The 24816-nt window shown below is 43.9% G+C and overlaps 1 protein-coding gene across 1 annotated transcript in view; it reads right to left on the reverse strand.

Annotated features, from left to right (window-relative positions):
- Ccr6 (chemokine (C-C motif) receptor 6) overlaps window positions 1-23925 on the reverse strand; it is a 27970-nt gene extending 4045 nt beyond the window's left edge. Inside the window, exons 1-3 of the mRNA XM_005390643.2 lie at window positions 23672-23925; window positions 14036-14164; window positions 13676-13817 (exon numbers count right to left, since the gene is read on the reverse strand). The gene's annotated coding sequence lies outside the window, so the exon portion shown is untranslated. The remainder of the gene's footprint in view (window positions 1-13675; window positions 13818-14035; window positions 14165-23671) is intronic.
- Window positions 23926-24816: the final 891 nt, after the last annotated feature.

Here is a 24816-nt window from a genome sequence, read left to right on the forward strand (position 1 = left end):
AAGAAAGAAAGAAAGAAAGAAAGAAAGAAAGAAAGAAAGAAAGAAAGAAAGAAAGAAAGAAAGAAAAAGAATTCCCGACAAAGTCATATAGGATCAAGGAAGATCTCTTTGTTATTCTGACTCGCTCTTCTGTTTTTGCTGTTTATCTTTCTGCTTGCCCCCTCCATCCAGTAAGACCCATCACCTGTAACTCATGACCACTGTGTTAAGCTGCTTTCCAACCACTCACTAGGTCTCACTGTTGCTGTGGGGGCCTGATGAGGTTAGAGGGAGTGAGAGCGGAAGCACAGCCTCAAGGGCAGGTGGGGAGCTGCAATACCACCACACTGTGCCCTACCAGTGCTGTACCCACACTCAGGGAGGAAGTCAGCATAGCACAGGCTCACCCCGAGTGACATTCTGAACACATTTCTCATAGATGCTGGTTCTCATCTTGTGTTTACCAACCCCATTTCTTCAAGGATACCTAGAGTCACTCACTGGAGATGGAGTCTTTGCTGCCTTTTGGTCACTGCCTTGGGCATGACTGGAGGGAGTATGGAGTGTCCTCAGCACTTTGCAGGTGCCTGCAGGTGGCAGGCTGAGTGTTTTAGAGCACGCAGAAGCAGAGCACAGAGGAGGCATTCACATCAGTGAGATTATCAGATTAAACATGGCATCGAAGCACAACTACAAGCACACAGCATTCAGGCACTGTGGGCCAGTGGGGCTCCACTGCACCTACTGCGTAATGCCAGTCAAGGTGCAATGTCAGCCTTTAGGCCTCAGGCGATAGGCATCTCAGGCCTGGAGCACGAGTGATGTGAGAGATGATGAGCTCTTCAGTCCCCAACACACTGCAGAGAGGGCTGGGGGACCCTAAAGAGAGTGCAGCCTCTCTGAGCTAAGGCGAGGAAGGAGCCACATGCAAGAAGTTATGAAAACAGCAGAAGCTTTTCCACAAGAGGAAGTGAGTCCAGGCTGGAGGAAGAACTCCAGAAAGGAGTGGGCAGAGGTCCCAGCTCCCCAGGCTGTGGCAGCTCCCACCCTGCAGCGTGAGTAGGGATCCTTCTAAGTCTCAGAAGGTGCACGTCAGAGTGTGGGCTGACACAGTTCTACCCTGAACGTGCTCTGAGCAGAGCAGAAACTTATAAGAAAGTCTCAAAGGATTCATCTGATTCCAGGAATGTAATTGTGTTTACCAACAAGCCCAAATTACGTAAAGAAGTACATAAATTATGTAAAGAAGTAAATTCATATAAGTGAAATTTATGCAGAGTTATATATTCCTGGAATCAGAGGCTTCACACAGCCTGACCTCTGGACATGGAAGGGAAGCTAAATTTCCATGGCGTGGCGATGGGGGGCAGGTGAAGGGCAGGGTGGACACATATGCTGGTGGGATGGAGCTCAGGGACAGACCCACATGCTAGGGGCCAATTGTTTTTAATGAGGTGCAGGGTGATTCAGGGCAGGAGGGACACTCTTTTCAAAAAGTGGTGCTGGAACAGCAGGATTTTCATATAAAAAGAACTGTTCCTTTCCCCGTGCCTCACACCATATGTAAAAATTAACTTAAATAGATTATAGCTCTAAATGCAAAAGCCAAACACAATATATCTAAAAGAAAACATAGGAGAAAATCTGTGTAATCACAGGGATGAAGAATTCTATTCTATTCTTCTATAAATTGTAAAAAAAGAAAGAATTGTTAAATAATGATAAATTATGCTTGATCAAAATTAAAAATTTCTGCTTTTTGAAAGACACTTGAGGAAACAGGAAAAAACCAAATCATAGAATTGGAAAATAATATTTATAAACTCAAATAGATGCTAGTAGGCTGCATCGAAATATGCATAGAATTCTTAATATCTAAATGATAAATATCTCAAGAAACAGAAAAAAATCTAAGATAGTTCATCAAAGAAAATATATAGGTAAAACACACCAAAAAAGATGGTCAACATCATTAGGTATTAGGGAAATGCAAATTAAAGTGGATATGAGATATCATTTCATACCCAAGAGTGGCTAAAATTGGAAAGGTAGGCAAGAAATGTAAATAAAGATGTAAAGCAAGCTTAGCTCTCCGTTTTGGTGGTGGGAATGAGGAAACACACTGCCCCTTTGAGAAAACTGTGTTAGTTCCTTATAAAGTGAGACATGTACTTACCACAGAAACCACAAACTCACTTCTACATATTTCACCCAAGAAAAATGAAAAAAATATGTACTTGAACACCTACAGTACTCATTCTGTCATTCCAGTCAGGAGTAAGAGTGAATTAAAGGAAAATAAGGGACTGCCTTCTGAGGAGGCCACGACCGAAGCCACACTTCCCCCATCTCTACCAGCAAAGCCACCCCAGCCTGGGCCCTTTCTATCTGCCCTGCTGACAGTGATGGGCTACCGAGCCTTCCCTGATGACCTCGCCAAGAGTGAACTGCTCTCTTACCTGGTGTTGCAGTGTTGTAAGCATGGGCTTACCTGGCATATATTGACCTAGAGGCACACGTTTGTTCCCACTCCTATCCTCACAATACATTTTGTAAACATATGTTGAACTCTGTTAAATTTGATTTCAGAAAATAGTATATATTTTAATGTAAGTTAATTTTTTCTAATTCCATATCTCTTTAGATAATGTTATGAACCTGTTGGGTAAAACCATGTAGAATTCTGCGTAATGATGACTTGAATCCTGCTGAGGTTGAGAATCAGTGCTCTTGATAACAAACTGCTGTTGAGATTAAGTATGTGTCAGGCTCCCACAGGAGCTGGAAATGATTCAGCGTGAAATGATTCAAACTACCACCTTCACCACAGAAGAACAGGGTTCCTTGTTGAAAGGAAATTGTATTGGTGATAAACTGACGTCTGTGTCACCACAATACATAGAGTACTGGACATGTTGCTCCATTGCCTCAGTCTTGAGCAGGACTTACCACCTCTTTGGAAAAATAAATGTGGATTTCCTGTTATAAGAATTACAATTTGGATGATAAAGTTATTGAGAAGTTTTTAAATGGATATTTCTGTACTTCTTTAATGAACCGAGAGCAAAATATACTGGTATCCACCAGTGGTGGGTGAAAGATGTAGGGAAAGGGGGTAAGTCTTTGGTCCATTTCTTGGTGAAGCAATGATTCAATAGTAGTCAGGTCACCTACTCCAGTTGTCTCACCCCATCTTGCTTCGAGAACTTTCACTTTCTTTCTCACACGTATTTTCTTACCACCAACTCTTACTTTGATGTCATTAAGTCAGATATAAAACACAGATGCCCAACTGGTTCTTAAAATGTAATTTGGCTTTGCAATTTAAAGTCTTCTTGTCTAGCATAGAGCTGCCTTGAATAAGATGTCACTGTTTTTGGTTCAATGATTCACTGTCACCCTCACCTGAGAGTCCACCTCTCACTTTACTTTAAACTTTCCAGCCCACCAGGATTTCATGAGGCCACAATATGCATTGCAATTTAGATTATGTGGCACTCATAATCTAAAATATCCTTAAATATTTCATTTGCCACAAGGCTGTGTCTCATTGATGAAGTTTTATTAAACATTCAAGAGAAAGTAGAATTTCACAACTCCTACTTTGCTTCTCTCTACTCTGCAAAAACCTTTCAAGAGCATTCATAGAATTTTGAACCCAGATGGCCCAGTTCCATGAGTGATGCCTGTGGACTCCAGGAGGACAGAGACGAGGAAGAAGTGTTACAGCTTGCTCGCAGAAACAGAGATGACTGCTTCTGACCAAGGGGCAATAGTTATTATCCATCCCAGCAGGGTGCCGATGTTCATCAAGAAAGACTCACAGGAGCTTGGCAGGGAACCCAGGAGCTCTGGAGTTAGCATGGGTTTACCAATGATCCTTGGTCAGACAGATACCCAAGCCATGTTTGTCATGATCTCCAGACTACAGATAAGGAAGTGTGGCAGATATTGCAAATCTATGACTCAACCTGAAATTTATAAGTAATGGGATAATGAGCTATAATCTTGGTGCCAGGTCAATGAGATGGTTTGTTAGTTGTACAGGGGATGGTTTGCTCATTTGGATGACTGCCCACATGGCACCAGTTCAGGGGCAGCCTGAAATAGACCTTCTTGATGTCATGCTGGTCTCAGACTCCCACCATGCTGCTGATCATTTCTGTCAGTGATGGAGACAAACGCGGGGAGCCAAATTCATCAGGTCTGAAGACGTTGAGAAGCCGAAAGCACAATAGACTGGGTGACAGAATCAATGGGCAAAAAGTCAGCACAGAATTAAATACCTTGTGGGCACAGTCATCCATCCAACTAGACAACTATCTAGCTTTGTTTTCATCCAGGCATTTCTCTACTCCTTCACCTATGACCTTTAGACTTAAGAAGAGATGCTCAATGCTGATGCACCTGACCCAGGACAGGGTCTATCTCCCCAAAATTATAGCTCTAATGATGTCCTTGTCCTAGTCACTGGGACCTATGAATGCATCACCTTAGACAGCAAAAGGGGCTTTGCTGGTGTGATTAGGTTAAGATTATCACAGACAATGTGAATGTCAAACCAAGAATGATCAAATGAGATAAAGTAGGTCACTGCATGCTTGTTAGGGGAAAACTTCAAGAGGAAGAGATAACAATCATAAATATATATGGACTGAATATGGGAGCACCCAGCTATATAAGACATATTAATAGACATGAAAAATCAAATAAGCACTAACATAATTGTAATGGGGGACCTTAATACCCCATTATCACAAAGAGATAGATCAACTAAATAAAAAATCAACAATGAAATATTAGAACTGAACCAAACTTTGGAACAAATGAACTTAGTAAACATTTACAGAGTGTTTCACCCAACAATATCAGAATACACATGCTACTCAGTGGCACATGGGACATTCTTTAAAATAGACCATATATTAGTTCATAGAACATGCTTAAGTAAATGCAAAGGAATTGAAATGATCCCATGCATATTATCTGACCATACTGCAATGAAATTGGAAATTAATGGCAAAAGAAACAGCAAAAAATTCCACAAACACATAGAAATTAAATAACACCCTCTTGAACAACCAATACATCACAGATGAAATGAAAGAAGAAATTAAACAACATCTACAATCAAATGAAAATGAAAATACAATATACCAGAACCTGTGGGACATGATGAAAGCAGTCTGAAGAGGGAAGTGTATAGTGGTGCATCCTCACATCAGGAAAACAGAATAAGCACAAATAAACAACCTAATGCTTCACCTTAAGCTTCTAGAAATAGAAGAGCAAGTCAAGCCCAAAGTCCATACAAGGAATGAAATTACAAAGATCAGAGCAGAAATTAATGCAATTGAGACTAAGAAAACAATACAAAGAATTAATGAAATTAAGAGTCGGTTCTTTGAAAAAATAAATAAAATTGATAAACCCCTAGCCAACTTTGTCCAAAATAAAGGAAAGAAAAAACTGAAAGTCATGCAATGAGGAATGAAAAGGGTAAAATCACCACAGATTCTGTGGAAACTCAGAATATCATCAATATCTAATTTAAAAATCTTTATTCACATAGGATGCAAAACACAGAAGAAATGGACAGATTCCTAGAAATGTATGAATTACCAAACCTGAATTAAGAAGATATAAAAACTCTGAATAGCCCAATATCAGTTAATGAAATTGAAAATATAATTAAAAACTTACCAACAAAAAAAAGACCAGATCCCAATGGATTTATATCTGTATTCTACAAGAAATTCAGACAAGATTTAATGCCAATGCTTCTCAAACTCTTTAATGAAATTGAAAGAGAAGCAATCCTCCCTAACTCATTCCCAGAGGCAAGTATTACCCTGATACCAAAACCAGGGAAAGACCCAGCCAAAACAGACAACTACAGGCCAATCTCCCTAATGAACATAGGTACCCTCCCTCATGAACATAAAATACTCAATAAAATACTAGCTAAAATTTTTCCCAGTTTGTGCTTTTTCTTTTTACCCTGTTGGTGATTTCTTTTGGTGTGTAAAAACTTTTCAGTGAGATGAGAACCCAGTTGTTGAGTCTTTGAAGTAATCCTCATGCAATTTGGTTTTTGTTTATGAACTCTGCCTACCCTTATGCCTTCAAGAATTTTACCCACTTTCTCTTCCAGTAAATTTAGTGTTTCTGTTTTAATATTTAGATCTTTGATCCATTGTGACTTGAGTTTGGTGCATGGTGATAGACATGGGTCTAGTTTTGTCTTTAGCATGTGGAAAGCCAGTTTTTCCAGCACCATTTATTAAAGAGGTTATCTTTCTTCCAGTGAACTTATTTAGTCCCTTTGTCAAAGATAAGCTAGCTGAGTATGTTTCTGGTTGTGGTTGCATTTTCCAATCTGTTCCATTGATTCTCAGGTCTGTTTTTTTGTCAATACCATGTTGATTTTATCATAGTAGCTTTTTAGTATAATTTCAAGCCAGGGGTTGTGATGCCACTTGACTTGTCTTTGTTGCCCAGGATTGCTTTTGCTATTCTGGGTCTCTTCTGCTTCCAGACGAATTTTAAGAATGTTTTCTCTAGATCTGTGAGGTATATCAATGGTATTTTAATTGGGATTGTGTTGAATCTGTACAACAATTTTGGGAGTATGGTCATTTTCACAATGTTGTTTCTTCCAATACATGAGCAAGGAATATCTTTCCATTTTCTGAGATCATTTTCAATCTCCTTTTTCAGAGGACTGTAGTTTTCACTGTAAAGTTCTTTTACCTCTTTTGTTAGATTGATTCCTAAGTATTTCAATTTTTTGGACGCTATTGTGAAAGGTATGGTTTCCTTATTTCTCTCTCAGTGTGTTTTTTGTTTGTGTTTAGGAATGCTACTGATTTTTCAGTGTTAACTTTGTATCCATCCATGCTACTGAATTTGTTGATTAATTCTAGAAGTACTTAGGAGGAGTTTTTGAGGTCTTCTATGTAGAGTATCATGTCATCTGCAAATAATGATAATTTCACTTCTTCTTTTCCTATCCTTATTTCTTTTATATATCTCTCTTGTCTAACTGCTCTGGCTAATGTTTCCAGAATTATGTTGAATAGGAGTGGTGACAGTGGACATCCTTGTCTTGTTCCTGATTTTAAAGTAAAAACTTTGAATTTTTGTCTCCCAAGTATAAGAAAGTGAAAGAGTAAATAAGATCCAAAACGTACAATAGATATGGTAAAAGGGGAAATTTCTCAAAAGGAAAAAACCACTGGGATGGGTAAATGAGAAAAGAAGGAAGAAATATATATATATATATATATATATTATATATATATATATAAAATTATATATACATTAGATAGCTAAGATAATTATATTATTATTTTCTGTTAGTTCATTAAAAAGCAGTTTGTGTTTCTATTGTTTAACTTTTCATTCTTGTATCTTGTAATCTGAGCAACTACTTTGAAGATAAAAATATGTACTATATTAACCATTCTTAGTCTCCTATTATCATGTTTTGAAATTTTGTGTCACTGTTTTTATTGCTTTTTTTCTCTTTAAAATAAAATTTTAAAAAGATTATCCTGGGGTGCCCAGATGGCCTGGTGTAATCACAAGAGTCCTTAGAAGTGGTGCATCCTTCACCCCAGAGGTGGAAGAAGGGACCCCAAAGCCTGAGTGAAATTCGATCTCCTGCTGCAGGAGCCAATAGTAGAAGGGGAGCCACAGCCTGAGAGGAAAGGCCCTCAGCTAACAGCTGACATGAAAATGGGGATCTCAGTCCTACAGCTGCAAGAACTGGGTCCTGCCCACAGCTGATGAAGCAGGGAAACATCCTCCTTCAGAAACCCAGAAAGATCAATGGTGCCATCACTTTGATTTTTAATCTGGTGACACCTCTGTCAGACCTCTGGCCTATAGAACTATAAGATAGCACATTTGTGCTGTGTAAGCTGCTATCCTCATGGCAGCAGTAGGAACTCACACAGTGCTCTCTAAATGCATCTTATTAAAATTAATGTACATTTCATTTTTAGACTATATTATTAAAACTACCAGGCTCTCTGAACGAGGTAAGTGACAGTCCTGGCACCCCAGTTAAGGTTTCACAGTAATTCTGAGTTGGGCCATGGAGGACATGACTTTGGAAGCAGTGGACATGTAGCAACCCTGACCACATGTGAGCTCAAAGGAGTGGCTTATCCTAAAAAGTGAAGGAGAAAAGAAGGAAGGGACAGATATATATTAACTAAGATAACTGTACTACTAATTTCTATTGGTTTATTGAAAGGAACACTTAATGCTTAATTGTTTGATCAATTTTGCATGTCCATATCTGGTAATCTGAGCAACTACTTTGAAGATAACAATATGCAACATAACAACCATTGTTGATTCCTACCATCTTGTTTTGAAATTCTGTATCATTTTCATTGTTTTTTTAAATTCTCTTTAAAATAAATTGAAGGGTCAAGTGGAAAGGAGATTATCACTGCTTCCAAGGTTATTGTTTGTAAGAGAGTCTTGGCTTCTTCTGCCTCTTCCACAAAAAGTAGGGAGGTGCCCAGTGCGTGGAGATGATATGAACAGATTTGGGCACAATAGGAAGCATGTTTGGATGATTTAACAAGGATGGCAGCAGCTGCCTCAGAACTGGGAACAGGGGTCTTGTATGATGTGGGGTGGCCCAGACCTCCATCAAGACCACTAGACAGAGAACACTGCAGAGCAGAGGGTTAGCTGTGGCCTGCAAGCCTCTCTCCCAAGATGCACATGCAGGAACCATGAGCAGGACCAGGCCGCTTTGCTAAGTACTAATTGCACCAACTAGTACAAGAAAGCTGGGGATCCCCGTTGAACAAAAAGTGCTTCTCAGCAGAATACTTCCACGTGCCTAGACTGCTTCCTGCATGCAGACCTGGATTTCATAGACTATTGGACATGGTCCCCAGGAGATGAGAGGCAGTCATATGGGTATCTTCTCTCCGGGTGACGCAACAAGTGAAGGGTGCAAACTGGGAGCCTTGAGAGCAATGTTCTCACAGCTTGTCCACAGGGCTTCCTATCCACCTGCAGCCACACACATTTTTAGTAAAGCTATCTCTGACATGCTGGGCCTTCTAAGAAAGGCATGTTTCCTGTTCTGAGTACTTGCTATGTCTTTGGGGTTATTAGTGATGTCAGAGGTTGGGTAAGATCTATAGATCTTGAGATACGTTTTGACAGGTCAGTGCTCTGCATAAGCACAATCTCTGTGATTATGTTTGGGAACTGATGTCATAGGAAACTCAAAGGACTAGATGATTACAAGTGAGTTCCCAGAGATGGTCTGCATAGGACAATAAGAGGGAGGGATGAAGGCAGAAAGAGGGCCTGTGGTTACATAATTTTGGAAAATGCCACTATCTGCTTCTCCTTGACTGTCATAGTGGAGCTCATTTGTCAGTGGCTTTTGGGGTCCTGCTGGTATAACTCATTGTCTCCCAGGTCTATTTGCTACAGAACATTTTGAGTCTTGCAAGCGTGTATGGTGTGGTGGATTGACAACCGGTGGTCAACTTATAGCACCCAGCTAAACTGAACCAGTGTGGTGCTAAGTGTGGGAGGCCCACCTGAGGATTATTGCCAGATGCATAAGAGACACAACTGGAGAAGAAGTAGTGAGGCTGTTAGGAGCTGGTAAAAACTATTGGGTGCTGTTAGAAGCTGTAAGGAGCTGTTGGTTCTCTCGCATGCCGGTTTTCCTGATGAACTCCACTGTTCTCATCATCCGAGGAGCTCTGGACCTTGTTGCCACTGAGAATGACTTTGGTTCACCTTGGGGAAGCTCTGGTCCTCACCTTGAGCATCGCTTCCTGGCTCCAGAGGGGAAGACAGTGCACTGCTCAGTCTCCTGGAGAAGCCTGTTATGTTGGCTTTCCTGATGGCAACTCGGCTTTTCTCATCATTAGATAATGGAGACCATTACAAAGCAACCCTAAGCAGGACTTAAATTATCCACTGGGCTTTTCATATGAGTCTGTCTAAGACCAGCTCCTTGTCTTGGAAATGGGTGGTGGACTCATAGTAAGTGAACCTCTGTGAGTCACTGACCCCTACTGAGGCCTGTAATGGGGGATGAAGCTAGAAAGCCTCAAAGGATAAGACAAGATCACAGCCAGGGACACCTGGATCCATCTCAACTAGATAAAGACTGTAGCCTCAGGCATCTCACTCCTGGGTGGATTAACTTACTTGGAGAAGTCCTTGAGTGATTCCACCCTTCTTGAGTAATCCCCTCCCTTCTTCTGACAACTAAATAAACATGGGCAACCCAGAAAAGGTCTTGGTCTTAGCCCTGAGAGAATCTCAAATTCTGTGAAAGGGCTTTGATACTCCAGGCATCCTGAAATCATTCTATTCACCTCTTTTTATTTAGCCTTCGCCATACACTCGTTCGGGAGACTGTGGACCTGATCAGCCCGCAATAACTAATGGATATTATTAACCTGATAATCAGAGGAGCTTGGGACCTCACTCTTGCTGAGGATGGCTCTGGTACTTTTCAGGGGAGCTGTGGTTCTTTGAGTGCTGCTTCCTGGCTCCAATGCAGATCCCTCAGCCTTCTAGCATAGATCATTCATCATGCTGGCACAGACTTTCTAGCTTCCACCACTGACCTTTGGGCCTTCCCAGCACAGATCCATGAAACAGACCTGCATGAGACCTGTCATGGGCTCTAGGACTCCAGCTAGTTTCATGGGAGGCATTGTTATGGGCTCTAGGTCTTCAGCTGGACTCACACAGTTCATTACTGTAGGATCCAGGCCCTCATCTGGATTCTTTGGTCTTTAGTATGTGGACAGATTTCCTGCATTCTTTGTATATGATTCTTTGGGTGACTATTATAAAATAATCTTATAAAATATGTGTTCTGTATTGTTCCCCTTGCAAAAACCCCAAACCAACACATACAGTGAGCAGGACCAGAATGCCTAGTCATGTACTAATAGCATCAATTGGTGAAAGAAGCTGAGGGACCCCATATAAAAAAAAGTATTTTTTGTAAAACACTTTGGGTAATGCACATCTATGGGAGACCCTTGTTTTTTCATTCAGAGATATGCACAGCAGCTCTTGGGGGCCAGTCTCCATGCCAAGAGCAATAGGACATCACAGCCACACACAGATGGACCCAGCAGCTTATAGTCTCTCTCCAGCACTTTTACTGTTTAACCCAGGGGGTGTCACCAAGGCAGACAGTGACTAACCTCCAGGCAGCATGCTAGCTCCTGTACCAGCTAACTCAAATCACTCAGAAACTGCACAACCAAGACTTATACAAGCTTACTAATTTCCAGATGGTTCTTTTTTCATTGTGGTCATACTTGGATTTATAAATTAAATTTGTTAAAAGATGTGTCTTTGAATGACTTTTCTGCCTTTTTTAGAAGGCACCTAATGAGAAGCTGAGCTTGAGTTCTGAACTTGAGCAGAACATGAGTCCTGCATTTAAGATTTGAAGTCATATAAAATGAAACACAAAGCACTAAGATTTCCCGTAATGAGATGTGAACATAGTGATAATTTGGCTTCTGCCTTTCAATTTTAACATTTCCAAAAAGACTATTTAAACACAGGAAAAGAAAGGTTATGTCAGGAAAAACTTAATTCTAGGGTAACATTTTTAACGTAGTACATACAGTTAATTTAAATTTTTGTTGCAGTATAGTAACGTAGCTTTTTACAGGCACTATTATTAGGTACAGTGTGCAAAGGCAAGTGTCTCAGAAAGTAATACCCAATGGATTAATTCATTCCAGAACAGAGAAGAAGACCACTAACATGGTCTGCGGAAATGCAGTTAGCTAAGGATAAACCTTCACAGAGGCCAACTACAGGCAGGTCCTGAGCTGTCAAAGGGCTTGGTGGGACAGAGATGTTAGGCGAGGGGAAGGGGGTTTCCAAGACTGAGAGGAGGCTACTGCCAAGGCAGAAGGGCTGAAAGAAGCCAGTGCCCACTGCTTGCCTCTGATCAAGCACTGACCTACCCAAGAAAGTGCAAGGCAGGGAAGACATCAGGCATATTCACTAGAACGTTATCAGTAAAGAAACTGTGCTGAAATTTCAATTTGAAAACATTTAGTATCAAGCTTAACATTTATTAAATTAAATCAGATTTTAAGTTTGTGCTTTCTTTCATAAAAAGAGATGGTCAAGCAAGACAAAAAAGAACACATACATGTGTGAGTGCATATTTGTGTATGTGTGGGTGTTTGCACATGCAAGTGTATATATATGGACATCTATGTGTGTGTGCTTATGTGTAGTTTTACACTCATGGATATTGATGTGTATGCACATGTATGTGCATATGTGTATGCTGTAAATTAAGTTTGAGTCATATTTGAGCACTAATATCACTAATTTACATCTACTATCTCTGTAACCTCATGAAAACTCTTTAAGGTAGATGGTGTACCCATTTCATAGATGGGAAGGTCGCAGCCCATCTACTTCCCATCATCCCTCTCTTACCCACCATCTGATTCACTCCTTCCCATCAGGTCCTAGTAAAGTGCTGTAAAATTCCCAAAAGATCTTAAATTGTATACTTATCTTAAAACTTATCAAGATCAGAATTTCTCTTATTAAAATGATTCAATAAAGGCACATTCTAAATTATTTGAATTGCGGGTGCACTGGTTTGTGTACTTCTTTATAAACATCAGTGGAGCTGAAACCCTAGGCCAGCTTCCTTCTGCTTTTCAATGAGGGTAGTTCAGAAGAAGCCAGAAGGTTTTTTCCAGTGATTTGTTTACTGGTTTATATATATTTTTTGGCTTGGTTTGGTTGTTTTGTGGGGTTTTGTTCCTTTTGCTAGTTTGCAGGCTCACTTTTACACGTTCTTCTTTACCTGCAGACACCTTAAGCATAGCTCTAACTTCACTATGCCTCGTGGTCACCATGCTGGTCTCAGCGGTGTGTTTCCTGCTACTGTTTGGGCACTGGCAATGACTGACTCGGACTCACTAGCATAAGGCCATCACTCTTCTATGGCCATCAGCCTTGACTTCATAGTATTCATGGCATCTGCAGCACTTACCAGGGCCTTGCCTGGGTTACACTGACTCTTACAAAGTTCTCCAATGCATCGACTCTCTGAAATAACTCCCAGAAGAGCGCCTGCCCACCCAGCCTCAGGGTGCTAAGGCTCCCCACCACTCCACTGTCACCCACTGCTCCCAAAACACTGATTGGCTTACTCTTCACCTTGTGTACTTGGTCAAATAAAAAAATTGCATTTCCAGGGCTGGGGGTGTAGCTAAGTGGTAAAGCACTTGCCTAGCATGAACGAAGCCCTGGGTTCCACCCCCAGCACTGTAAAAGAAAACAAATTGCATTTTTCTGCAGTACAGCCTGAGATCACACAGCTAGCTGCTCCCTGTGTGATGCCTAATCCATTGCCCTTGCTCTAGCATGAGGCAATGAAAATAAAAGCATTCACTGTGCCCTTAGAAGGGCAATGGGTTTCTGGAAAACAAGGTCCTCTCCTAAAGCCACAAGGTAGGTGGGCTTAGGAAAATGGAAGGCTCTGGGTATGCCATGTGAGCAGGGGCACTCTGTTGAATCCCAGAGGAGCCATTCCCATTCAACATCCCTGTTGTAGGCTGAAGGATCCAAGAATTTCAGAAAGCTCGAAAGAAAAGCTAGTGGGCTGTGGGGAGGACTTGGGCATGCTCACCTCAGGAAATGCGCTGATTCCCAGTGGATTGCCGAACTACACGCCCCTAGGTGGTTTTCGGATCCCCCACATCACCACTGTGAGGACCACTCTCAACAAGATGCAATTGGCAATGTTTCAGAGCAGTGAGACACTAGAACTGCTAAGAGAAAGTTGCTGAATTACCACTTCCTATTTAAAAGCAACGCCTGTATGCCCAAATGCACATAGTTAACCGTATATATCCCAAATGTTATTAAAAAAATGAAAAATAATCATATGACTCTTGGAATCAAAAACAAACCAGTGGTACAGTGGGTGCAGAGGGAGAACCCACATTGTAGCTTCTCAAAGAAGAGAACCAGGGCTGATGGTGCATACCTACAATCCTAGCACTCTGGGAAACTAAGGCAGGAAGATCACAAGTTTGAGATCACAGGTCGCTTCCCAGCATTTCTGTTGCTTCCACTGGACTCTGCCTGGACTCAACCTGGGTGCTGTGGTCACGGTCTGCAAGGGAAAGAGTTTAATACAGTACACATAATATATAGGATTATTTTATAGTAGCCACCCAAAGAGTCAAGTACAGAAAAGTACAAGAAATCTGTCCACACAGTTAAGGTCAAAAGAATCCAGCTGAGGGCCTGGATCCCATGGCAACGTCCTGCATGAGTCCTGCTGAAGACCTAGAGCCCATAACGATGGCCCCCACAAGTCCAGCTGGAGGCCTAGAGCCCACAACAATGTCTCATGCAAGTTTATATCAAGGATCGACACTGGGAAGGCCCAAAAGTTAGTGGTGGAGCCTAGAAAATCTGTGCCAGAGGGATAAAGGATTTGTGCCAATAGGCTGAGGAATCTGTACTGGAGCCACAAAGTGGCACTCAAAGTAAGAACCCCGAAAAGTACCACAGCCACCCTCAGTGACAACGAGGTCCCAAGCTCTTCTGACGGTGAGAACAGCCGAGTCCATATCAAGAAAACCAGCGCAACAAGCTTCTCAAGAGATTGAATAGTGCACCATTTTCCCCACCAGAGCTGATGCTCAAAGTAAGAATCAGAACTCCCCCAAAGTGAACTGCAGCCATTCTCAGTGAGGATAAGGCCCAAGCTCCTCCACTGATGAGAACAGCTGAGTTCATATGAGGAAAGCCAGCCTGACAAGCTTGTTCAGAACCAACAGCCCCCACTTCTTCCGCTCCAGTTCTCCTTTTTATGTTGTTGGCAACAATCCTCGGGTGGGCCTCCCACACCCAGCACCATGCTGATTCAGTTCAGCTGGGTCTTACAAGTTGCCCGCCAATTGCCAACATATCACACTGGGCAAGTTACTAACTTAGTGAGACCCTGTCTCAAAAGTAAAAATGAAAAGGGAGAAGGGGCTGGAGATGTAGCTCAGTGCAAAGGCCCTGGGTTCAATCCCCAGTACGAACACACACACACAAACACACACAGCTGGTACTGAAACAAATACTCTGGGGACTGAGTGTCGCTGTGAGCTGAGTGGGGGGCTATGGAAATGTTTGGGGTGCCTGAGGGGCAGGAGCAGTTCTGGGCCTGGCCCCCACCCCACCCCAAACTGTGCAACCACAAGAGGGACATGGACTCCTCTCAGGATGCAGCTCCCCCAGGAAAGTAGTCCTCAGTGCCTTATGAGGAAAAGGGCAGAAAGTACAGGCGAGGCAATGAGATGGAGCTAGAGGACATCCATACCCCACGAACGTCCCCTGTAGTGCTGTGTGGCAGGATCACAGGTGTAGGTCCCTATCTCTCTAGGCACCTGGCTGCTGTGAGACAGCAGGTGAAGGCTGAGCACACCCTGTCATTAGACAGATGGAAGAAGGTAATGGGTGAGGATTCACAGAAACTCACCCTTAGGTATAAGCAGTTGGGGAGGGACCATGGAATAGTGACAGTGTTCATACCTGGGCTGCTCTACACCGAGTCCCTTGGGGCACCTGCCTGGTGCTTTCTCCACCCAGCTCTTTATGTGTCTCCATAGCCCAGGGCTCGTGTCCCAGCCCTGCTTGGCCCTGCTGGCCCAGCCCACAATCAGCTGCAGCAGCACAGACAGCCTGTGCCAGCTGCTGTGGGAACTAGCCAGCTGCAGAGGGACCTTCACCTGTCCAAACCCCGCTCACTCCCCAGCATTTCTGTTGCTTCCCACTGGACTCTGCCTGGGCCCATCACTGTTCTCCCAAATCCTTTCACTGATGTAATATTCTGCAGACTTGGTGGCCACGGGGGCCTGCAGTAGATGTCCCTGTCTCTCCTTCCAAACAAAAGCCTCTCCTTTCTGAGTTCTGCTGGGCCTGCAGTTTCCTTGGGCTCTGGGTGCCCTAGTCCTCTTTCACGTAACAGGAGCCCCAGCTGTCCCTGGGTGGAGAAGAGAGCTGGAAACACCTTCTTCCTGCTTCAGTCCTTCTCCTTCTTCCAGCACAAGTCTCTGCTCTTTGCAGGGAGCAGAAGAACTAGAACTGCCCACTCAAGACCCAGACACCTACAGAGGAAGCAACAGCTCTCCAGGGTATTTAGGGGTATGCACTTCTATATTCTTCAGCTCCTTTTTGATCAAGTTCTTCTCCTCACCTTCCCCTTTCACAGCCTCCTTCAGCATGAATGAGATGCTAGTAGATTGCTAGACCTAGAAATGGCCTGCCTGGGGAAATAAGAGCAGATCCGAGCTTGCTAAGGACCCAAGAGAATGTTAAGCAAAACATGTGGCTTATTGTTCAAAGCACTTCCAGGAAGATACAGAGAACTGAGGGGACAGGATTGTGAGGTCCCGTCTCACTTCCCTCCTTGGAAACAAGGCTCCTACCCAGAGCTGCCGGTAGGTGGGGAGAAGCCCAAGAGTGGCTTTCTCCCTCTGTCCTGGAGGGGAGTGTGAACCGCTGTCTCCCAGCCTAAGCGTTGGGCCTCTGATTTGTGCCTCTGGGGATGAGGCCAGGCTGGGGCTCCTCAGCCTCTGTGATACCCTGTGTGTTCTTGCCTGAGATGACAGCCACTGCCTCAGCTGCCCATGTACGAGGGTCACCCAGCTGTGTCCAGGTTTGGGACAACTTCGCCCCCAGCCAACTTCCGCAAGAGCTGCTCTGCTGACCAGTCAGCCACAGCCATGAGAGAGCCAGTGTGTCACCACCGTGAACCAAGGCAGCTGACCAAGTTTTCTACTCCTCACCAGACACTCAGAACTCTGGAAATAATAAAGAGCACTAAATATAAAGCAAAATAACAGCTTACTTCATTTGTTTAATAAAACAAGTGCATACCCTCTCAAGAAAGTTGGCAGCTGCAACAGGACTAGCTGTCTAAACAGTGCCACTGCTGGACACCAGCAACCTGGAAAGAAAGAGTGCCAAGCCCTGTGGTGGTCTGAGTGTGCTGCAGGGCTTGGACCTATGCCTTTTCCTCCATATGACAATCAGGGCTTCAACAAACTATGTTAGCAAACTCCCCCATTAGGAGCAAAAATCCATCTTATAGAAAGAATTACAAGCTGTGCTGACATTCACATTTTGGAATTCACGAAGACTTCAAGTTAGGGTTAGGGTTAGGGTTAGGGTTAGGGTTAGGGTTAGGGTTAGGGTTAGGGTTAGGGTATAGCTCTGGGAAGTTTGAAATCTGTCACTCTGCCTTGAACTGAAGACCATCCTCCACTGTGTGACAGCATCAGCTCCTCTGCCTTCTGTGTGCCTAATAGTGTATGCATTACACACCTCTGAGACACTGCCAAGTATGTCTCACCAATGTCTTTAAGGAATAAACGCAGCAGGAGAGTCGGGGCACGGATGCAGGACTTCACCAAGGACATGCGATGAGTAGAGGGGATCTGCGATCAACTTGAAAAAACCTAGAGCAGTGGTGATGAACCTTTTAGGGACTGAACGCCCAAACTGCAACCCAAAACCTACTTACTTACTGCAGAGTACCAACACTGCAATTAAACTTGAATACTGAGGTTTTAGTTTATAAAAAAAACAACTGGATCCAATGCTTGACTGCTGGGGCTGCTGCCGCACATCTACCATACGTTTGCCACCACTGGCCTAGAGAATGTCAAGTGCTCACAGGTGAGAGGTTTCCCTGAGGCCCTGCAGCAGCCCTGTGAGAAGGGAAGGGTTGGAGCTGAGCTGGGAGGAATCAGACAGCGCAGGGAGGAAGGCGTGGGGAAGTGCCAAGGACAGAGTATGGGCAAGGCGCAGGGGGCAGCAGGCACCGAAGCGGACCAAATGAGAGCCCAGGAGAGCAGAGGAAGATGGGACAAAAGGCTGGAGCTTGGGTGACAGTGTAAAGGCATGGATTCCACACTGTGGGGTCAGGGAGCAGGTCCCTGGGACAGGCAAGGAGGACACAGTAAGCAGGCACCTCTTGTGGCACTCCTGTGCCAAGGCCTCAGCTGGAGCCCACTTGCTTTTCATTAATTGTCCCCCAGGCCTTGATGGCATTGGCACTGTCACAGCCATCATTAGATCATGGACAAGAAAACAGACACCGGGAGACAAAGCCACTTCTCAAGTCTGCTTGCTTAATACTTTCGACAGCCAGGGCTCAAAACTGTGTTGTTTGACCTCGAAGTTCATGCTTTTCCAGGATAAACTCGAAGAGGAAGTGATGTTTGGGCAACATTTTGAAAAAATGGTCAGAAGCAAGACAAGGGAGAGTCAAAACCAATGCCATATTCCCCATCTGGACTGAAACAGGGAAATCAGGACTGGACACTTATCTCTAAGTTTTGACTTATTTCTACACGGGAGAAAAGTTTTCCTTACAGAAAGTCAAGGTACAAACATCTGACGGCACAAGGAACCCAATACAGCCTCAACTTTCCGGTCTAAAGAGAAGAAGATGAGTTTTGCTTAACATATGCAAAATGGGAGGAAGTCCAAGTCTGTGGACCTGATGATTTGAGGGCAGTTTTTGTTTCGTTTTTTGTTTTTTGACACAGGGTCTCACTGTGTAGTTCAGGCTGGCCTCGAACTCATGGCAATCCTCCTTCCTCTACCTCCCAAGTGCTGGGATTATAGGCGTGCACCCACCATGCCTGGTTTGAAGGCATTCTTGACATAGTTTCAGATTCATATCAGCCATGAATTAATTTTTTCAGATTAATCACTGGATGTCTATCTCCACATGGCCAGAATATGGATTGGAGATTTGTAAATAATGGACTTGTGGGTCAGAGGCACACAGCATTGGTGTGCAGTAGCAGCCTGGTATTTATTATGATTATTATGGAAAAGACGGTGATGCACAGAGGGTTCTAACCGAGCTCCAGGATGTGGGCTGGTTAATGGGAAGCAGGACACCTGGGAAGCAGAAATCAGGAACAGAAACAGACAAGAATCAGCCATGTGGGATTATTCACAGAGGCAAGGAAGAAGAGTGCCTACAGAAGAGCCTGCTGAGTTGAGGACTAAGGACAGACATGAAACCAAATGTCTAATTGCTCCGGTTCACCCTGCTTCTGAAATAAACTCAGGATGTGTTTGATGAAGGCTGCCCTCCAGGAAGCAAGAAGGACACTGAGGAAATAGAGACCACAGCTAGCATCTATGCTGGGTCCAGTGTGTTACAGCTACTGTCCTGAACATGGATTGCATTCAACCAGGCTTTGCTCTCCTTATGACTGAAACAGGAGAACAGGGAGCTTCAGACTGAACTTCAAACCACAACTCTTTGGGAAAATGTACTATTCAGTGTGTCAGGTTCCGTGAACGAGGTGCCCACAGATGATAAGGCAAAGAAAGAGAGACAAGAAAAACAAGAGAGGCAAAAGTCTGGGATCCGGGGGCTTACAGCCTCTCAGACTGCCGCCTCGGATACCAATTTTAGTCTCCTTTTATTGAGTGAGAACCTAGGGCGTAACTAGTACTAATGGGCAGATACCAAACGATTTGGCAAGGATTATCAAAGGATTATCCTTTTCCACATGTAATCCAAGACACGCCTATAATCCCACCACTCAAGAGGCTGAGACAGGAGGATCGTCAACTCAAGGTTAAACAAATCATTGTGTCCTTAATGCATTCTAATCAAAGAATGTCCTTCTCCACAGGAAAATGTCCTTTGAGGTCTTGAATTTAAACTTCTCTAACCATCACATCCTAAACACTGCTATGTTCTTACCAAGATGTATAAATAAAGATAAAAATGATAACAAATGATAACATGCCCTGAACACACCCTGGGAACATATTTACTAAGTAAGTCATAATGGTGCTTTTGAGGGAGGTATGAAGATAAGAAAAAAATGGAGCTTATAGTTATGTCTTCACGCTTTTCGTGTTTAATAAGGACGCCAGTTGGCTGCACAATGAGCAGGGACTAATTGTGACTATGGCCACGTTGCTGGTGCCCACAACTAGGGAGAGTAGCAGTGTGTGGTGCCCCAGGTCCCCCTCGCACCCCAGTGCTCTTGCACTGTAGCCTCTTCCCCATCAGTTCCCAGAAGAGGGACACGTGCCTCCCCTCAAGTCAGAGTCAGGAAGTGGTCGAAAGGATGCTGCATGGCTGGCCTCAAGACTCGCCTAGATTCAGGGAAGTGGAGCCACTGGAGACCCAGAGCTGATGAGATCATCCAAGTTCCGGTGGGACAGGCTGTCCTCAGGCTGACTTTTCACGATTCCATGATGGATTAGGCCAGAATGACAGGTTAGCTCAGAAAGAGACTGACAGAGGCCTCTTCACCTCTTCTGCCAAATCAAGACAGCAGGGCATGCTGCAAGCTGATCTTTTTAGATCCTCTGCTTCGCTGGCCTCCACCTGAAGTGAGCCGTATGGAGGACACTTGCAGACAGGGTTCAGCCCTGGGTGTGGGTGACTATGAAGTAAGGTCAGTGTGTCTTAGATCCAGGAAAGACTTGAACTAACAAAATGACCCAAAGTGACCGCTTGCATATTCCTTAAATTATACGCACCAGGCGGTGATTCTTAGATTTGCCAAAATGTCTGTTCATCTACCAGAAAGAAACCTGAAAGCCATACACTCTCTCTGTGCTGGGGCCTCTGAGTGAATGATTCTGACACTGGATGAGCACACGTATAAGTTGTGTCTAAAGCCCCTCCTCTGAGGACGTCATCATCTCAGTCCCTAAGGTGGGAGGCAGCCAAATAAAGGGCCTGGGACCTCCAAGGGAACATGGCCTCACTCAGTGACTCAGATACACTGACTCGTCACCTCTGTTCTGTCTGATAGGAAAGGGCACGCTGACTTTAAAGCTGCTACAGAAATGAAAAAGATGGTGTGGAGCGATGGCGATGACAGAGAGACTGGCCAGTTTCACCTGTTGTCACAGAGGCAGCTGCTGACATGGTCTGGGGTAGGAAGGGAGCAAAGTTTACACTATACTGCGGTGGTCCCCACCTTGCACCAATGGCTGTGTTGCTCTGGTTGTGGTATCAGCACCTACAGGAAAACTGTCTGGGCTGCCCAGCCTCAAAGAACCTCTCGGTGATGTCAAAAGGCGACTGCTGAGCAGCAGGCCTGGAGTGGGGGTGAACCCCTTCGGGGCTCATCCCCCGGTCCCTGGGCTGCAGCCTGGCAGGCAGCACCTGGGGGGTGCAGGGGAAGGGACCAGAAGGCCTGCTCAGTACAATTCATCATGAAGCAGGATCTCCAAGCCCAGAGCAGTTCAGAGTAGGGTAGAGCAGGGCGGAGAATAAACAGGAAGGATGACTCTTTATACCTTCAGCCCCACTGAGAAGGGGGCCAGGAAAAGGCAGAGGTTGCCATAGAAGCCTCCCCGAGGGACACGGCAGACCCCTACCTAGCAGCATGTCTGTAGCTGCAATGAGATTTCTCCGTCCCAGGGTCATGTCCAGCTGGCCTCACCATGGTCCTGGCCACCACCCACCCCTATCAGCACAGCTCTGCTCAGGCCCCCTAACTCCCCCTTTTCTCCTGTGCTGTAAAAACTCTTCTTTTACCTGCCACCTCGCCTTTCTTCGTATCTGCAACTTCTCCCTCTACTCTCAGATAAAAGCATTTGTACAAAGTAAAAAGCATATCTGTACTGCATAGTCACTCAGTCCTCTCTGATACAAAATCCTCTTTGCAGGAAAAGGGATGGAACGTGAGACCATAATGTTAAGTGAAATAAGTCACATATGGAAAAGTTAAATAGCATATGATTTCTCTTATATGAGAAACCCAAAGTACAAATAAAAGAGTAAAACAAAGGAGAGATCCAAATAAAAAGAGAGAAATAAAAAGATCACCTTGTTGGAGTTGAGGATCAGGAGTGGGGAGGGTAAAAAGAGGGTATGGGGATTGACTATGATCAAGATATGCAGTATACATGTATCCATCTCCCAAAATGAATGTAACAAGGATGCATTACTAATATACATTAATAAAAAAAGGCTTTTGAAACCTACCTCACCATCCTCTCTCTGAGCTCTAGATAATGGCCTGCAGGCTTGGTGTGGCTTATGTAGCAGTAATGGCAAATTTTGGTGAGTAGGGAAGCCTATTCGAATTGACTTTCAACCGAGGTTCCTTGCTGAGTGAAAGTGGTGCTCTAACCCATGATGTGGTTCCAGGTCACCTAGGAAAATCCCAGGGTCCAACCACCCTGGCAGTCTTTCTTGGCCACTATTTGGATGTTTACTCTTCCCGAGCAGCAAAGAACCAACTTCCATGCTGCAGCCTGCAAAACCTCAGACTACTTACTTTGTATACAGGTGCCACGTGGAGTCATCCTCACTGTATTTGGGAAAACCTCTGACAGCAGCCCAGGGTCTACCGTACCTATTACTTCTGCTCTGCCTGACCACAGCAGCTGGCTTCTCCACTTCTAACCTTCTGCTTCTAAAAGCTCTGTGCTGGAAAATCAGACAGTCCTATTTATCAGAACTGTGCCCAAAAAGGAGTCAGTGCATCTGAAGGTGCACCTGAGGGTGTCCCCTGGGAGATGCACGCAGGACCAAGGTCATGGGCTTGCGGTCTCTATTTTGGCTGCAGTCTCTTTTCTGCTCATTTCCTCTTTCTCTGTTTATCTTAGAGGAAGATATTATTAGGTAAGAGATCTCCAGGTAAGTGAAGGCTCAAAAGACATCATGCAAGATTAAAGCAAATGCTTCTGCTGTGGTCTTATAAAGGGAGAAACATAAATACATTCGCCCCCAAGAGTGAAACTGATTCCGCCCATTTATCACTTTCACTTGGAAGACAGTGTGAAGAGAACATCTTCTGATGAAATACAGCGTGATGCATTCTTTTGGGCTGACCCATAAGTGGGTCACAGATTTGTGTCCTCAGATGGATTTGCCCATCCCATGCAGCTGGCTCCAGGCTTACCCATTTCACACTTGTGCCTCCTTAGCCTGTTTATGAGCCCTCTCTGGCTCTGCTCCCCCCCTACCCGAGGCTACCCTGCTCCTCTGTGTCCATGGGCCACCCAGTGGCCAGTTCTGCTGCCCAGATGCAGCTCCAGGATGAGGACACTGGTGTTTGGTTTGCATTTGTAGAAGCTGCAGTTTTTTCCTCTACTTACAGCTTGGAGAGATGGTTACTTCTCGAAAGATGGTTATATTGCCTATTAGATTCTTTGTAGATGTTTCCATAGTTCTTAGCAAGGGCTGGTGATAAGTGTGTTAAAAATCACAGTCAATGTCTGTGTGAGTCAGAAAGAACACAGACAGACTCTGGATTTGAAGAGTTAGGAAGAGCACAGACAAACTCTGGAATTTGAACAGTATGGACTCAGTTTCTCCCACTGCCACACATTGAGAGTGTGACTTTCTCTCTCCAATCTTTTCAAATAGTACTGTCATTGGAATTACATAAAAAGACATGCATAAAGCCTCTGGAACACTGCATGGCACACAATAGACTCAGATAAAGTGAGTGTTTTTTTCTCTCTTTCCTTGGCATGACCAAAGGAATAAGTGTTCAGTCTATGTAGGACTCAATAATAAAAACCTCTGCAAAATTCTTTCATCTTTAAAGTATACAATTTATAATGACAACAGAAATACAATATTTCTACATTCCCAGACAAAATAAAAACTTACCTATAAAGAAGTAGGTCTCTGCTCCGCTCCACAAACCAGAGGCCGCAGAATGTCTCTTAATTTTCAGATTCTTGAAGTGTTCAGATTGCTGTCATCAGGGTGGAGACACAGACCTTCTTTGCATGGATTAGGCAGGACAGGTGTGGGGCCACTAAGCTGTGTCTGTGCCTCAAATGTGCTCCCTCTCACGGCGCAGCTCCTTCTCAGACTGGTGCTTGCGCGCTCTTCACCCTCCCGGGCCGGTGTGGTGAGCTGCCTCACCACAAGTTTTATTCTTCCAGCACACACTTTACATCATGTAAAGGTAGCAAATAAGGTGGGGGAAGGAAGGCAAGCCTATGTAACTAGGTCACTTCATAATTTCTATTTTAGATGCAAATTTTTTGTTTCAGAATTATTAGTCTGCGGAATATTTCTTGATTCTTCTTGGAAATGACAAGCTAATTAGAATAATCAAAAAGTTCTTTGTAAAGCTCCATATAATACGTAATGATCTTCATAATCAACCGGTCGTTTACTATTCTTAAAAGAAAAGAAAACTGAAAACACCAATAAGCATTAGTCAAGCTACAAATCCCCTGAGAAAGCCGTAAATTGGCCCTTGGCAGAAAACACTCATGTACCTGCTGAGCAGAATTAGGGAAATGGGCATCCTGGTCTGCCCAGCGCTCTCCTGTTTCTTAGGATTCTAAGTAGTGCTGTTGTGTTTAGTTAAAGTTTATGTTTAGTTAAAGTTTCATGTTGTCATTTCATTTAATCCTAAGCCACAACATTGACAAAATGGATATTATTACCCATATTTTAATATAGGAAGAAACAGGCACAGGAAGATGTTAAGTAATTTGTTCCACTGTGGATAAACAAGGAGTCAGATCCAGCAAATACGACCTAGGTCTTCTAGGGCCTCCTGACACTCTACTCCATTTATTTCTTCAGCAAACGCCTACTAAATGCAGGCTACGCACTGGGCACTGCTCCAGGCACTATGGATATAGCAATGAATGAAACATAAAATCCCTGGCCTCATATATTTACATAATGGTCGTGACAGACAGCAAACAAACAAAAAGATACATCAGATGGCAGATGGCAATGGTGCTGAAGAGGAAATCAAGCTGGGAAGGAGAGGCAGTTACAATTTTAAT

The sequence above is a fragment of the Chinchilla lanigera genome, unplaced genomic scaffold (genome assembly GCF_000276665.1).
Source record: "Chinchilla lanigera isolate Chin_1 unplaced genomic scaffold, ChiLan1.0 scaffold00038, whole genome shotgun sequence".
Classification (NCBI taxonomy): domain Eukaryota; kingdom Metazoa; phylum Chordata; class Mammalia; order Rodentia; family Chinchillidae; genus Chinchilla; species Chinchilla lanigera.